Here is a 13,646-nt window from a genome sequence, read left to right on the forward strand (position 1 = left end):
TTGGCATCTTAGAATATGTAAGGATATTTGATATCTTAAGATATGTAAGGGTATTTGGCATCTTAGGATATGTAAGGATATTTGGCATCCTGGGATATGTAAGAGTGTTTGGCATCTTAGGGTATGTAAAGGTATTTGGGGTCTTGGGATATGTAAGGATATTTGGCATATTAGGATATGAAAGGGTATTTGGCATCTTAGGATATGTAAGGATATTTGGCATCTTAGGATATGTAATTACGCATCTTTGGCATCTTAGGATATGTAATTACGCATCTTTGGCATCTTGGGATATGTCAGGGAATTTATAAGAGTATTTGGCATCTTACGATATGTAAGGATATTTGGGATCTTGGGATATGTTAGGGTATTTCATAAGAGGGCACTTGGCATCTAAGGGCACGTAAGGATATCTGTCATCTTAGGAAATGATGGGTATTTGGAATCTAAGGATACATAAGGGTATTTGGCATCTTAGGATATGTAAGGGCACTTCGTAATGGTTGTTATCATTTTAGGACATTTGGGGTATTCCGTAAAGGTTTTTGGCATCTTTGGATATGTACGGGTATTTCGTAATGGTTTTTAGCATCTTTGGCTTTGTAAGGGTATTTGGCATCTTAAAATATGTAAGAGTATTTCGTAAGAGTATTTGGCACTCTCCGAGTGCAGAGGTTTGTCGATTTCACGTATTAATTTTTATTACGAGAGAGAGAGAGAGAGAGAGAGAGAGAGAGAGAGAGAGAGAGAGAGAGAGAGAGAGAGAGAGAGAGACTCTGCATAAGCAAGCTCAACAAAACTGATTTTAAATAACAAGAAGAAAGTACAATGAAGTATGAACCAAATTACTGGAACCGGCATATATCACGTCCAAAGAAAAAAAACATTATAAATGTACCTCGGCCATATTCATTATCGAAAAACAATCATGAATAGGATCCACCTAGCCACCGGTACTCTGTGCCAAATGACGAACTACAAAATGACACTTAAGTGAAGGCAGGCAAAGAGAGAGAGAGAGAGAGAGCACTAGCGGATCCAGGGGGGGAGGGCACCTGGGCACGTGTCCTCCGCCTCCATTAAAAATAATGACAAAATAATAATATTGAAGATTTAGATAATAATAGCTTATATATACAGTATATATATATATATACACATATATATGCATAATACGAAAATTGGTGGCCCCCCATGAAATTTTTCTGGATCCAGGATAGAGAGAGAGAGAGAGAGAGAGAGAGAGAGAGAGAGAGAGAGAGAGGTCCTAAACGCTAATAACCAATAATAAACGAAGCAAATCGCCAGTCTCCGTTGCGCTTCCCATACATTTTTAAAGCGAATTAAGTCGCCTATGTCATACGGGAATAAGACGCGTATACGGGAGCGTAAGCAGGTCCCACCGGGTGCATCCCGGGGGTCGTTTCCGATAGGTATCGTCGTAAATCGTGCGATAATAGCCTTGTATTCCCCTCTCTCCCCTGAGTAATGAGAGGGGACAAATAGAAAAATGATAACGTCCCGTGATTTATACATTATAAGGGAGCCACAGTGGGTGTGAAGTATAAACTTTCTCAGTGACTCCAAATAAAAAAAAGAGAGAAAAAAATAGTTGTAATTGTCGATAACTCACTTCCCTCAAGAATTATTAGTCCTAGCGATGTCCGAATTGTTACTCTTTCTTTTTCTCTTTCTTTTTTTTTTCTTGGGGAAGAACATCGAGACGGGACACCTCGATCAATAATGATGTATTCAGGCAACAAATAAGAAATCAGGTCGTATATTCGTTCATATGTACATATGTGATGCACACACAGAGCTCAGACGCCTGTAAGCATATGTACATGTACAGACAATAATTATGAGAGAGAGAGAGAGAGAGAGAGAGAGAGAGAGAGAGAGAGAGAGAGAGAGAGAGAGAGAGAGAGACTCTAATGTTACACCATATCTTTCATTACCTCAAAATACAGAAAAAAAAATTAATAAGTAAAACAAGGTAATTTCATCCGCGCAATAATCATTTCGGTAAAATAATTGTCCTTTAATTAACATAACGACACCCAACATGAAATTATGCACTCTGCGCTGCAATTATGAAATAGCATGCTAAAGGTACCGAATAAATATGACGCAACGTAATGCAATAATTAGTTGATCATTACGACACTAATTCATTAGTTAAGCATAATACTACTGCGAGCATGCCTGAAAGACAAAGTTCTCTCATTTTCTTAAGCAAATAAATTTATTTGAGACTTTATTGTGGAAATAAAAAAAAACACGAGATATTTTACAATTTGAGTCCTAACTTTAAACGCTTGGTATCAAAGTGAATAGGCCGTTTTGTTGTTTCAATGGACAAAATCATGTACGCCCACCATATATAGCTGACAGTTGACCACGTAAGAATTCTTTTCACCGGATGCATTTCCAGTTCCCAGCTTAGGCCAAATTTGGGCGGTCATAATAAGAGAAAAATTCGCTCCAAGACTGACCTACTTCCCCCATGCATTCCTTATTATATATTCAAGGTCAAAAGGACGAGCGACTGCCAAAATATTTGCCAGGTCAAAGGGACAAGCGACTGTCCAGAAATAGTTCCCGTGGTGGCTCAAAATTCCAGCTTTCTACATCAAAAATACCAAGCCGTGACCAGACCGCAAAGGTTTATTACAAGGTAAAGTGGTGTTAACTTTATGTTGGACTCTCCTCATTCATCTGGGCTTGGGACCGGCCCGAGTACGTGTGAAAGGAACTTTGGGAGGAAACGTTTAGCTTCAATACACTGCAGAAACGACTAATCTTTCATACTGTATAGTATTATGTGCATATCCCTTCAATAACGACGCCAATATCTGGGCAATTTTCAATTGAATATAGAATTTTCGTCAAAGGCCAAGCACTGAGACCTATGAGGTCATTCAGCACTGAACCGGAAATTGACAGTAAAAGGTTTGAAAAGTGTAACAAGAGGAAAACCTCAAAGCAGTTGCACTATGAATCAATTGTTAGGAGAGGGTGGATAGCAAGATGGAAGAAAGAGAATATGAAAGGAGGTACAGGAGAAGAAACGAAAGGGGTCGCAGCTAGGGGCCGAAAGCACGCTGCAAAGAACCTTAAGTAATGCCTAAAGTACAACTCGTGAGGTGCACTGACAACACTACCCTCCTACGGGGCTGACCAATATTGTAACCGCGTCGACTATAGCTGAATTACATCAAGGACTTTATGTTGCCCTGTATTTTCTCGCTATGATTTTGTGATAGTTAAGTGTGGAGTTCATTGCCCGTAGACTTTAGCTGGGTTACGGGGGTGGGGGGGGGTGAATATTAAATATCAACAGATACATACTGCGTTTTATACAGCGGGACGCTTGGAAGCAACCGCGACAGCTCAAAAGAAAAATCTAAAACCAGAGGTGTGCGGCGGTGCCTGTGATATTCTACCCTCAAATAATAACATGAATGAAAATAACATGAGAGTACTGTCATGGAGTTAATGAAAATCTGTTTCCCTTATATTCCAAAGGTACTCGTTACTTCCCTCAATTTTTATTTCTTAATTATCCAGTACTCTTCAATCCAGCCGATCTGTCTTGATATAATTTGTATCGCTTCCCACGTTTCACAAATAAATGATGGGAACAACAAAACTACTATATTTACTACTGATGCTGCCGATCTACAAAACTGCTGACAATAATAATATTACCGTTATGATTTCCTCCAATTACCTGGCAGCGTTTTATTTTATTTTTTTTTTAGGGTATTAATGTTCACCAACATTAATTTTTTTCCTCTCTTCCAACGACCCCAACTGCAACCCACTGCAATCGGATGGCCACCAGGTATATAATGAACCTCTTAGATCATTAGCAGCGGAAGGGTTTAACGAAGCGTGCCCAAATAGTTCCGTCCCCTTCCGGAATTCGAACATAGGACCCCTTACTAGTGAGGTGGGCGTGTCAATACTAACACTTCGAGGTCTAGACAGAGAGACAGACAGAATCTATCTACAATAAAACCAGATCAATACATCTTGGAAATAATAAAGAAAAAATAGCTAAACAGACAGAATCTTTGTACAAGAAATCCAGATCAATACACGAACTCCGTCATACCACCTTGAAAATAAAAAAAAAAATTTTTTACTCATGCAGGTCACAATCGTCCCCAACTGGCATATTATTTCCCACCTGTGACCTATTGCATACATCACAAACCTCAACGTCGAGTAAATAAAAAAAAAATAGCAAATAAAGAGCACGAAAAACAATTCCCATATACATTCCCTTCCTGCATTCGTGAGGTTTCTGGACTCTTCACTTAGATGCAATAATTCTGAGTTATTGAAATCGGCCCCGCAGTGACTCGTATAGTCTGCAGACTGTACAAAGATTCTCCACCAGAGTTTATAGCTCTGAAAAACGTTGGATGTAAGGCAGTGTTGCAAATGAACTCGATTATTACTGTTTCTGTTCAAAAATTATGTTTTGACGCTATGAATCATAGCGATTTACTGACATCTAGAAGGTGAATGCAGTCACAAAGAAAGTTAACAAGTCATTCCATAAATATCAATTAAAGTACATTAAATATCAATTAAAATACCATACATATCAATTAAAGTATAATCAGAACATGACGTTTACTAAACACTCAACACCTGACATTGAAAAAGTTTACAAATATCAATAAGAGACGAAGAAAGAGTTGGGAAAACCGAAGGTGGGAGAGAGTTCCAAACCTACAAGGTTGGAAGCAATCGCAGACTTCATAAACTCATGTGTTTTAAGACAGGTTTTCTCTCAAGCTAGCAGGGACAACAAAAGGCAAACTAACAGTCTCTCTCTCTCTCTCTCTCTCTCTCTCTCTCTCTCTCTCTCTCTCTCTCTCTCTCTCTCTCATATCAACGAATCTTAACAGAAATCTTTCAGCCAGCTTACGTCTATATTTATTCCCCGGCCACGCCCTTACGGTTTGACAACACGACCTTCTGCGAGCGTCTGCTGCTGTGATAATGTGTCCTTATACTTTACTGTAGGGCGAAGATTTATGGGTCTGCCCTGTCGCTGAAAGTGTGTCCAGCGTTGAAGTTTTATGCGCTGGCATTGGCCTGAGCTTTGACATTGGAAGCCCGAGCTATGTCATCAACGAGTAAGCAGAATCTAGTTCTACGTATCGGTCATAATCGTGTGTTTAAGAGATTCGTTCATCAAGACTCGACAGACGCACCTCTCTCTCTCTCTACTCTCGCATTAATTATAATCATCTATACATTAAGATAATCATCTATACAAATCATTCATTTAGACGTACCTCTCTCTCTCTCTCTCTCTCTCTCTCTCTCTCTCTCTCTCTCTCTCTCTCTCATTAACGAATAAATAGAATATATTTCTACATATTGGTTATTTGAGAATCATTCATTATGACTTTGATAGAGGCACCTCCCCCCTCTCTCTCTCTCTCTCACTCTCTCTCTCTCTCTCTCTCTCTCTCTCTCTCTCTCTCTCTCTCTCATCTACGTATTAGTTATAATCGTGAGTACAAGAGAATCATAATTCATTAAGACTTTGATAGAGGCACCTCCCCCTCTCTCTCTCTCTCTCTCTCTCTCTCTCTCTCTCTCTCTCTCTCATCTACGTATTAGTTATAATCAGAGTACAAAGAGAATCATAATTCATTAAGACTTCAACAGACACTCTCTCTCTCTCTCTCTCTCTCTCTCTCTCTCTCTGTATAGTGCGTGTGTGTGTGAGGATGATAAAGAAGAAGAAGAGGAGGAAGAAGAAAGAAGAATATTCAAGAGTCAACAAGAATTTTATGACACCTATATCACAAGAACCTCATAGCAAGAACCTTCGAAAAATGTCCAAGGGCTAAAATGAACTTGTTACACGGGATACGACTTTGCATACACGATGATGGCCTCTCTCTCTCTCTCTCTCTCTCTCTCTCTCTCTCTCTCTCTCTCTCTCTCTCTCTCTCTCTCTCTCTCTCTCTCTCTCTCTAAAAGAAACACTGAGACAAACAGTTTTAAGTGTTAACCGAAATATTACCACAGAAGATATGACAGATAAATAAAGAAAATAAAATGTGGTCAGTATCATTTGACAGTTTCTCCTCTCTCTCTCTCTCTCTCTCTCTCTCTCTCTCTCTCTCTCTCTCTCTCTCTCTCTCTCTCTCTCAGGGATGTCGTGAAGACACAATAAAATGATCCACGCAAAGTATTTCCATTTACATCAACTAGCATTTCAAGAAGGTACCGGCGACACGCAAATGTTCCTTATGCGTCTCTCGGTACCAAATCTGATTCGGGGGGTGTTCCAGAGGTTTGTTGGGGGGGGGATGATAAAATGAACGACTTCCTATTCTCTCATTAGCAACCCTTAATACGGCACTTGAAAACCTTCCTAGACAGCAGGCCATTATGACCGTGAAATTTCCTGTTATCCTGAATTGGAAGCCACCCATCCCCACCCCGTCGTATCAGAAAGCACCAATAAAAATATGTTATTGCACAAATTCCTTTATGCAATAATCCACGGCAACACTTGATTCAGAATCATAAAATATAGGCACTAGCGTGACGAGTTTAGGAGGCTAAATGTACTGGTGCGACCAGTTCAATGAAATCCGACATTAGGAAGCGTTTAGCAGTGTAACGTTCACATCATAAAAAAATTGCGGATTTTCGTAAAATTTGAGAATTAATAAAAACTCAGACAATTTAAAACCACTATTCCCCCCTCCTACCCCCTTGAAGCCTAAAGACAAAGGCTCCAAGCTGACCCATCGCAGTTTGCTGTGTCAAAAAACCATAATCCCTCAATGCGGCTGCATCATAGTAGTAGTAGTAGTGTAATAGTAGTAGTAATAGACAAAATTTGCCTTTGAAACGGCTCCCCTGCCCGTTCCATTTCTCCCTTGCTTATGCAAACAAACACGCTCTCTCTCTCTCTCTCTCTCTCTCTCTCTCTCTCTCTCTCTCTCTCTCTCTCTCTCCTCTGTTGCTGCTTTTAAAAAAATGACTTGCGGCTCGAGTGGGAGGAGGCAATTCTAACGGCCGCAGTTTGGCGAGGGGGCACACACTCGCCTGTCTTTCAAGTTCTGACACTTTTATTGGTTCTATACAACTTACTTAATGCATTCGGACAAGCCAGATTATTTATGGCGCTCATTCGCGCCCCTCATACTAATGGATGGGAGCTTTGACCGCTCTATCGGGCAGGTACTGTGCGTCATAGCTACTTCTCTACGTGGCACGGGGACTTAATGTGTGTGGAAGTATGTGTATGTATGTATGTATGCTTGTATGCACACATACATACATATACATATACACCACACACATACACACACAATATATATATATATATATATATATATATATATATATATATATATATATATATATATATATATATTAACCTATGGCCTGAGAGAGAGAGAGAGAGAGAGAGAGAGAGAGAGAGAGAGAGGCATGTCATGTCCTTTTCAGCACCTGCAATATAATTTAGACAAAAGAACAGACCCCTGTTCAAAACTCTTCTGACAACTGAACATCATTAAGACTTCGTCATACGCACCTCTCTCTCTCTCTCTCTCTCTCTCTCTCTCTCTCTCTCTTTTCCCCGGGCTAAAGACAAATGCACAAGAGTGAAAAGACACGAATAAAATAAGACACACACAAGGAAAGGCGAAGCTAATTCCCAGATATATAACCCGAGAAGTGTCACCTTTCAGTGGCTTTCCGAATGGGAGCTTTACTAAGTTAAAAAAAAAAAAAAAGGAAGACTTTCACTTCGTTGAAATGCTGACTTTCGAACCGACTTTTCCTTATCCTTCAATCGCAAGATGAACAGATTCATCAGGAGATATTCTAAACAGAATAGAATATACAGAATTTAGGCCAAAGGCCGAGCGCTGGGACCTCTGATGAAGTCATTCAGCGCTGAAAGGTCTGAAAGGTGTTGCAGGAGGAAAACTTCTCAGTTGCACTATGAAACAATTATTGTTAGGAGAGGGCGGATAGCAAGACGGAAGAAAGAAAATATGAATGAAGGTACAGTAAAAGGAATGAAAGGAGTTGCAACTATGGGCCGAAGGGACGCTGCAAAGAACCTTAAGTAATGCCTACAGTGCAGAGATATTCTGAGATGCAACAGCTCAGAGAGATATCGCTGAGTCAAGGTCGACGTCTAATGCTTTTTCTTGTATTTTCAAAACCTACTACCATATTGTGAATGGCAACTTCGTATTTCCTGCATGAGACATATCTATTACTTTTTTTACATTTCTACTTATCTAATAAACCATGATGCTTCATACATTTTGGCTGACAAAGAAAGCTGGTCTTTGGCGGCACCACAGTTTCTTGCTTCTGGGAGCAATCCATTGGCTTTAACCAAACTTCTTCAGTTTTGTGAACTCAACCATTTTCCAAACCAAAACATTTTTCAATGAATTCGAAACTTGTGTATGTTATATGTTTAAAATAGCCCATATTTATAAAGGCATAGTTTATACAGTAGTTGTTTTTGTTTTCGAATTGGCCTCGGTGCCTGCAATTAACGCATGTCTTCCCAAATACCTTAAAGCATTTAAAAATAGCATTTAAAAATTAGAAATAGCATTTAAAAATAAGTAACTCCCCACGCTCTATCTTGAGCGTTCGAGTAAGAAATATAAAAATGTCAACCAAACGACATTACATTAATTAAAAACAATTAAGGATTTTTTTCAGGATAAGAAACAATACTGTAAAACTCATTTCAGCATAAATATGAAAACTTCGTGCGTATACGGAAGAACAACTAAAATAAAATATATTAATTGTGAACTAAAAAATATATATTAATCGTAACAGGAAAGTCTGCCGATGATAAGCGACACCCTTCAAGCCTGAAGCCACAATTCTTTCACGGCCTGACAGCAATACCTTTGAATAAATCAGTACAACAACAACATTAGCACGTAATAAATTCACTGACTTCAAATAGGTTCAACTGACAACGCAAACAATTGCCCAGCACAAAATTCATTCAAAGTAACAATGAAATATTGACTCCGGATCGGGAATTCGCGGGAATAAAACATGAATCAGAATAAGTAATCATATGCACAGAGAGAGAGAGAGAGAGAGAGAGAGAGAGAGAGAGAGAGAGAGAGCACTTAAGCAAAACCGGGCATTCTACGACATAAAAAAAAGATTATTTCATAAATAATCAAATACAAAGCGCGCTATAGAATTCTGTCGATACCGCGAACAACCTTTCGAGTAATCTAATTCGGCTTTCGCGGTTTGATAAGAGTGATGTTGTCTCCGATGTACAGTATGCCGCTGCTACTGCTGCTGCTCTTCTCCTTCTGCCTACTTACTACCGTCCTTAACACAAACATACACACACACACACACACACATATACACACACACACACACACCGCTCCTTGCTCTCTGCAATCGTTCCTCTCCAGATTCTCCTATCCTTCATTTTCAATTGTTCTTCCTCACTGAAATCTCAAAGGGCGGTATTTTGTTTTGACTGTCAAGTCAAAATTGACTGGGAGTTATTTCTGTGAATAAAGGCAAATGACATTAATGCCCTATCTACCTGCAGTCAAGTGAATAAAGGCAAATGGCACTATTGCCATATCTACCTTCAGGAAAGTGAATAAAGGCAAATGGCACTATTGCCATATCTACCTTCAGTCAAGTGAATAGAGGCAAATGGCACTATTGCCATGTCTACCTTCAGGAAAGTGTGAACCCCTAATGTGCAAATTTCCAAAACCATCAGCCGCTGTATGACGTATGATGATCGTGGTAGTGATCACGGTGAACGCAGTGTATGTAAAATAATAATAGCATCAGCAGTAATTACATAAATTCACCTTTATCATAATCGATCTTGTATTAAAATCTCTGAATTAAAAAGTGGCCTTTGTTGTAATCGCAATCATACCAAAATCTCTGTTAATTTCTACTGAACTGAACTGAATATAGAATTTAGGCCAAAGGCCAAGCACTGGGACCTATGAGGTCATTCAGAGCTGAAACGGAAATGGACAGTAAAAGGTTTGAAAGGTGTAACATGAGGAAAACCTGCAAGCAGTTGCACTATGAATCAACTGTTAGGAGAGGGTGGAGAGTAAGATGGAAGAAAGAGAATACGAAAGGAGTTACAGTAAAAGGAAAGAAATGGGTTGCAGCTAGGGGCAGAAGGGACGCTGCAAAGAACCTTAAGTAATGCCTACAGGGGTGTTAATTTCTAGCTTTCCTATTTGACTCTCCCCTAACGAAACTGATCAAACGCTCATTCCATTCTATAGTGCTTCCAGTGAATGGAACAGGTCGCATACGAGGAAAATCATAGCTCTTAATACCGTTACAAAAATGAAAACGTCTTGTAACGGTAATGAAGCAATGTAATCGAGATTATCATAGAGAAATTCAGTCTCAGCATATTTGCTAAATTTGGGGCTTTGAATATCGCCATAAAGTATCTTCAACCTTAAACAAGAGAAAAATGCGCCCAAGTTTCTTCGGCGCAAGTGAGTTTTCTGCACAGCCGCTACAGCGTATAATCAAGGCCACCGAAAATAGATCTACCCTTCGGTGGTCTCGGTATAATGCTATATGAGCCGCGGCCCATGAAACTTTAACTACGGCCCGGTGGTAGCTGTCCTATATCGTTGCCAGAGGCAAGAGTATGGATACTTTAACCTTAAATAAAATAAAAACTACTGAGGCTATAAGGCTGCAATTTGGTATGTTTGATGACTAGAGGGTGGATGATCAACATACCAATTTGCAGCCCTCTAGCCTCAGTAGTTTCTAAGATCTGAGGGCGGACAGAAAAAGTGCGGACAGAATAAAGTGCGGACGGACAGACAAGGCCGGCACAATGGTTTTCTTTTGCAGAAAACTAAAAATGCAAAATGCCCTCAACTTCTTCGCTCATGAGTCTGTCCTAAAACGCCGAGCTATAAAAATGTTCGCAGGCCACTGCAAACCAAGATAGTCTTTGGACACTGGTCTTTAATTTGTCTTCAGAGCACGGGAATTAAGCCTGCGTGAGGACACTGCATCTTTTAATTGCCTGAAAGCACTCGAAATTAAGTCCCTCTAAAAACAGTGCTCTCAGATTTGTCTTAAAGCTCTGGAATTTACGACTGACGAAAGCACAAGGAAGACTTGGTAATACAAAGCTCGACAGAACAATTAGACTTTTAAGTTATAAGTTCCTTCCCTAAAAAAAATAAGTTCAATAATCCAAACAACATTGACAGTTCTTTATTGTTTAAGAATTTCTTTCTTTAATTTTAATACGTCGTATCTACTAAAAAAAAATAATACAAGATTCATTTCTTTTTGAACCAACGCTTCCTCGAATTCACTCGATGCTTTGGGATAATTCAAGACCCTCTCTCTCTCTCTCTCTCTCTCTCTCTCTCTCTCTCTCTCTCTCTCTCTCTCTTTCTCTCTCTCTCTCTCTCTCTCTCTCTCTCTCTCTCTCTCTCTCTCTCTATATATATATATATATATATATATATATATATATATATCTCATTTGCTATTTGCTTTCATTTTCTATCGTTTACGAAACTGCAACACGACTACATGTTAAGCAAAGGATCGCCGCAGCTGTGAATGACACGATTCAGGTTGCCAGCAAAAATTGAAACATGTTATGCCACACAAAAATAACTGCAACGTTAGTAAAGTAAAAAAAATTCATGGATATCACTAACAATACACGACAGCTAAAGCACTATAATACATCAAGTAGCACGCTGAGATGATGAGGATAATGATAGAAAAATACAAATAAATATAAAATATCAGCAGGGTGGACCACTCGATGCTGTATACCCTTCAGAGAGACAGCTTTAAAGCGTATAAATTTTTAACAATAAATAACACTCACAGCTGCTAATAGGAGAACAATTCAATAAATAAATATCAATCTCACAGATATCGTATAGCAATCACAGGTGCTTCTTTCAAAGCATTCGCGGTACCGGTAACGACGAGAGCGACCAAAATAATAATTAGCAGTTGCCTCTCGTAATATTTTCCGAGGTAATTGACGGAGTAGATGAAATTTCATCCCTGTCTCTGCTTGAACAGGACATTTGATACTGAGATGCCAAAAGTAAACTTGGAATATATTCGTCATTAATAATAATAAAAAAAAAATGTTTGCCGTGACAAGACAAATAAATATGTTGATAATAGTAAAACCTATTACTCGAACAAGACAAATAAATATGTTAATAATAATAAATTAATAATGATAAAAAAATGTTTGCCGTAACATGATAAATATGTTAATAATGATAAAACCTGATTACCCTACCAAGACCAATAAAAATGTTAATAATACTAATAAAACTTGTTTACCATAACAAGACATAAAAATGTTAATGATTATAAAACCTGTTTAGCGTAGCAAGAAAAATTTTACACAAACACAGTTCTTCGTGACCGAGTAAAAGTAATACAAGCGAAAAGTTTCTCCTTGAAAAAAAAAAAAAACCTGAAAATTGTCATGAACGAAAAATATATGTAGCACATAACGATTAAGGGTACCAAATGACGTCAGTAAAACTTAGCAAAAACGGTTTTGTATACTAAGCTCCATACCGTAAGCGTTTGATGTCATAGGGCCTAAGCTTTCAGGAAACACACATCGACAGCGAATTAATTTAGGTAGCAAAGAAGCCAGTCCTACCAATCCCTTAACTAGAATATACCTTTATCAATCACGCTACCAGCATTTAAAATCTTTTCTGAACACTTCCCTACTATCACATCACTGATGCCTGACTCTACTCGTTACAGAACGCGAGTTAAGTATTTCGTCATTACGTTCTTCTTCTTCCTGTTCTTCTTCTTCTTTATTATTTGCTATTTCACTCCTGCAATCTCTTCTGTTTCTTCCTTTTTACCTTCTGCCCCTCCTTCTATCACATCACTAATGCCCGACTCAGCTCCTTACTGGAAACTGCTTCAGTATTGCGTCATTGTTTTCTCCTTCTTCTTCTTTCTTATTCCCTATTTCACTCCTGGAATCTCTTCTGCTTTTTCCTATTACCTTCTGCCCCTCCTTCTATCACAATACTAACTCCCCACTCAGCTCATTAATGGAAGCTGCTTCAGTATTGCGTCATTGTTTTCCCCTTCTTCTTTTTCTTCTTCTTCTTTCTTATTCCCTATTTCACTCCTGCAATCTCTTCTCTTTCTTCCCTTTTCCGTCTGTCCCTCCTATCACATCACTAATCCCCGACTCAGCTCATTACTGGAAACTGCTTCAGTATTGCGTCATTGTTTTCTCCTTCTCCTCCCTCTTCTTCTTCTTCTTCCTTATTATTCCCTATTTCACTCCTGCAATCTCTTCTGTTTCTTCCCTTCACCTTCTGCTCCTCCTTCGGCAGCCCCTACTTCACGCCAGCTGCAGTAACCCGAGACCCGTCTAAGTCAAGTTCCATCGACCGCAAGACGCGGGGACTTGGTCGAAGACAACATCCCCCCCTCCTCCACCCCTCCCCAACTCCTCCCCTCCCTTTCTCCTCCACCCCCTTCCACCCCTAACCTCCCCCACCTTCCCTTCCGAAGGTTTTCATACCACCTTGGCAGCCGGA

At 39.3% G+C, this 13,646-nt stretch overlaps 1 protein-coding gene across 4 annotated transcripts in view; it reads left to right on the top strand.

Annotated features, from left to right (window-relative positions):
* LOC136849845 (LIM/homeobox protein Lhx1-like) overlaps positions 1 to 13,646 on the top strand; it is a 325,756-nt gene that overhangs the window by 297,303 nt on the left and 14,807 nt on the right. The gene's annotated exons all lie outside the window — the stretch shown is intronic.

The sequence above is a fragment of the Macrobrachium rosenbergii genome, chromosome 21 (genome assembly GCF_040412425.1).
Source record: "Macrobrachium rosenbergii isolate ZJJX-2024 chromosome 21, ASM4041242v1, whole genome shotgun sequence".
Taxonomy (NCBI): domain Eukaryota; kingdom Metazoa; phylum Arthropoda; class Malacostraca; order Decapoda; family Palaemonidae; genus Macrobrachium; species Macrobrachium rosenbergii.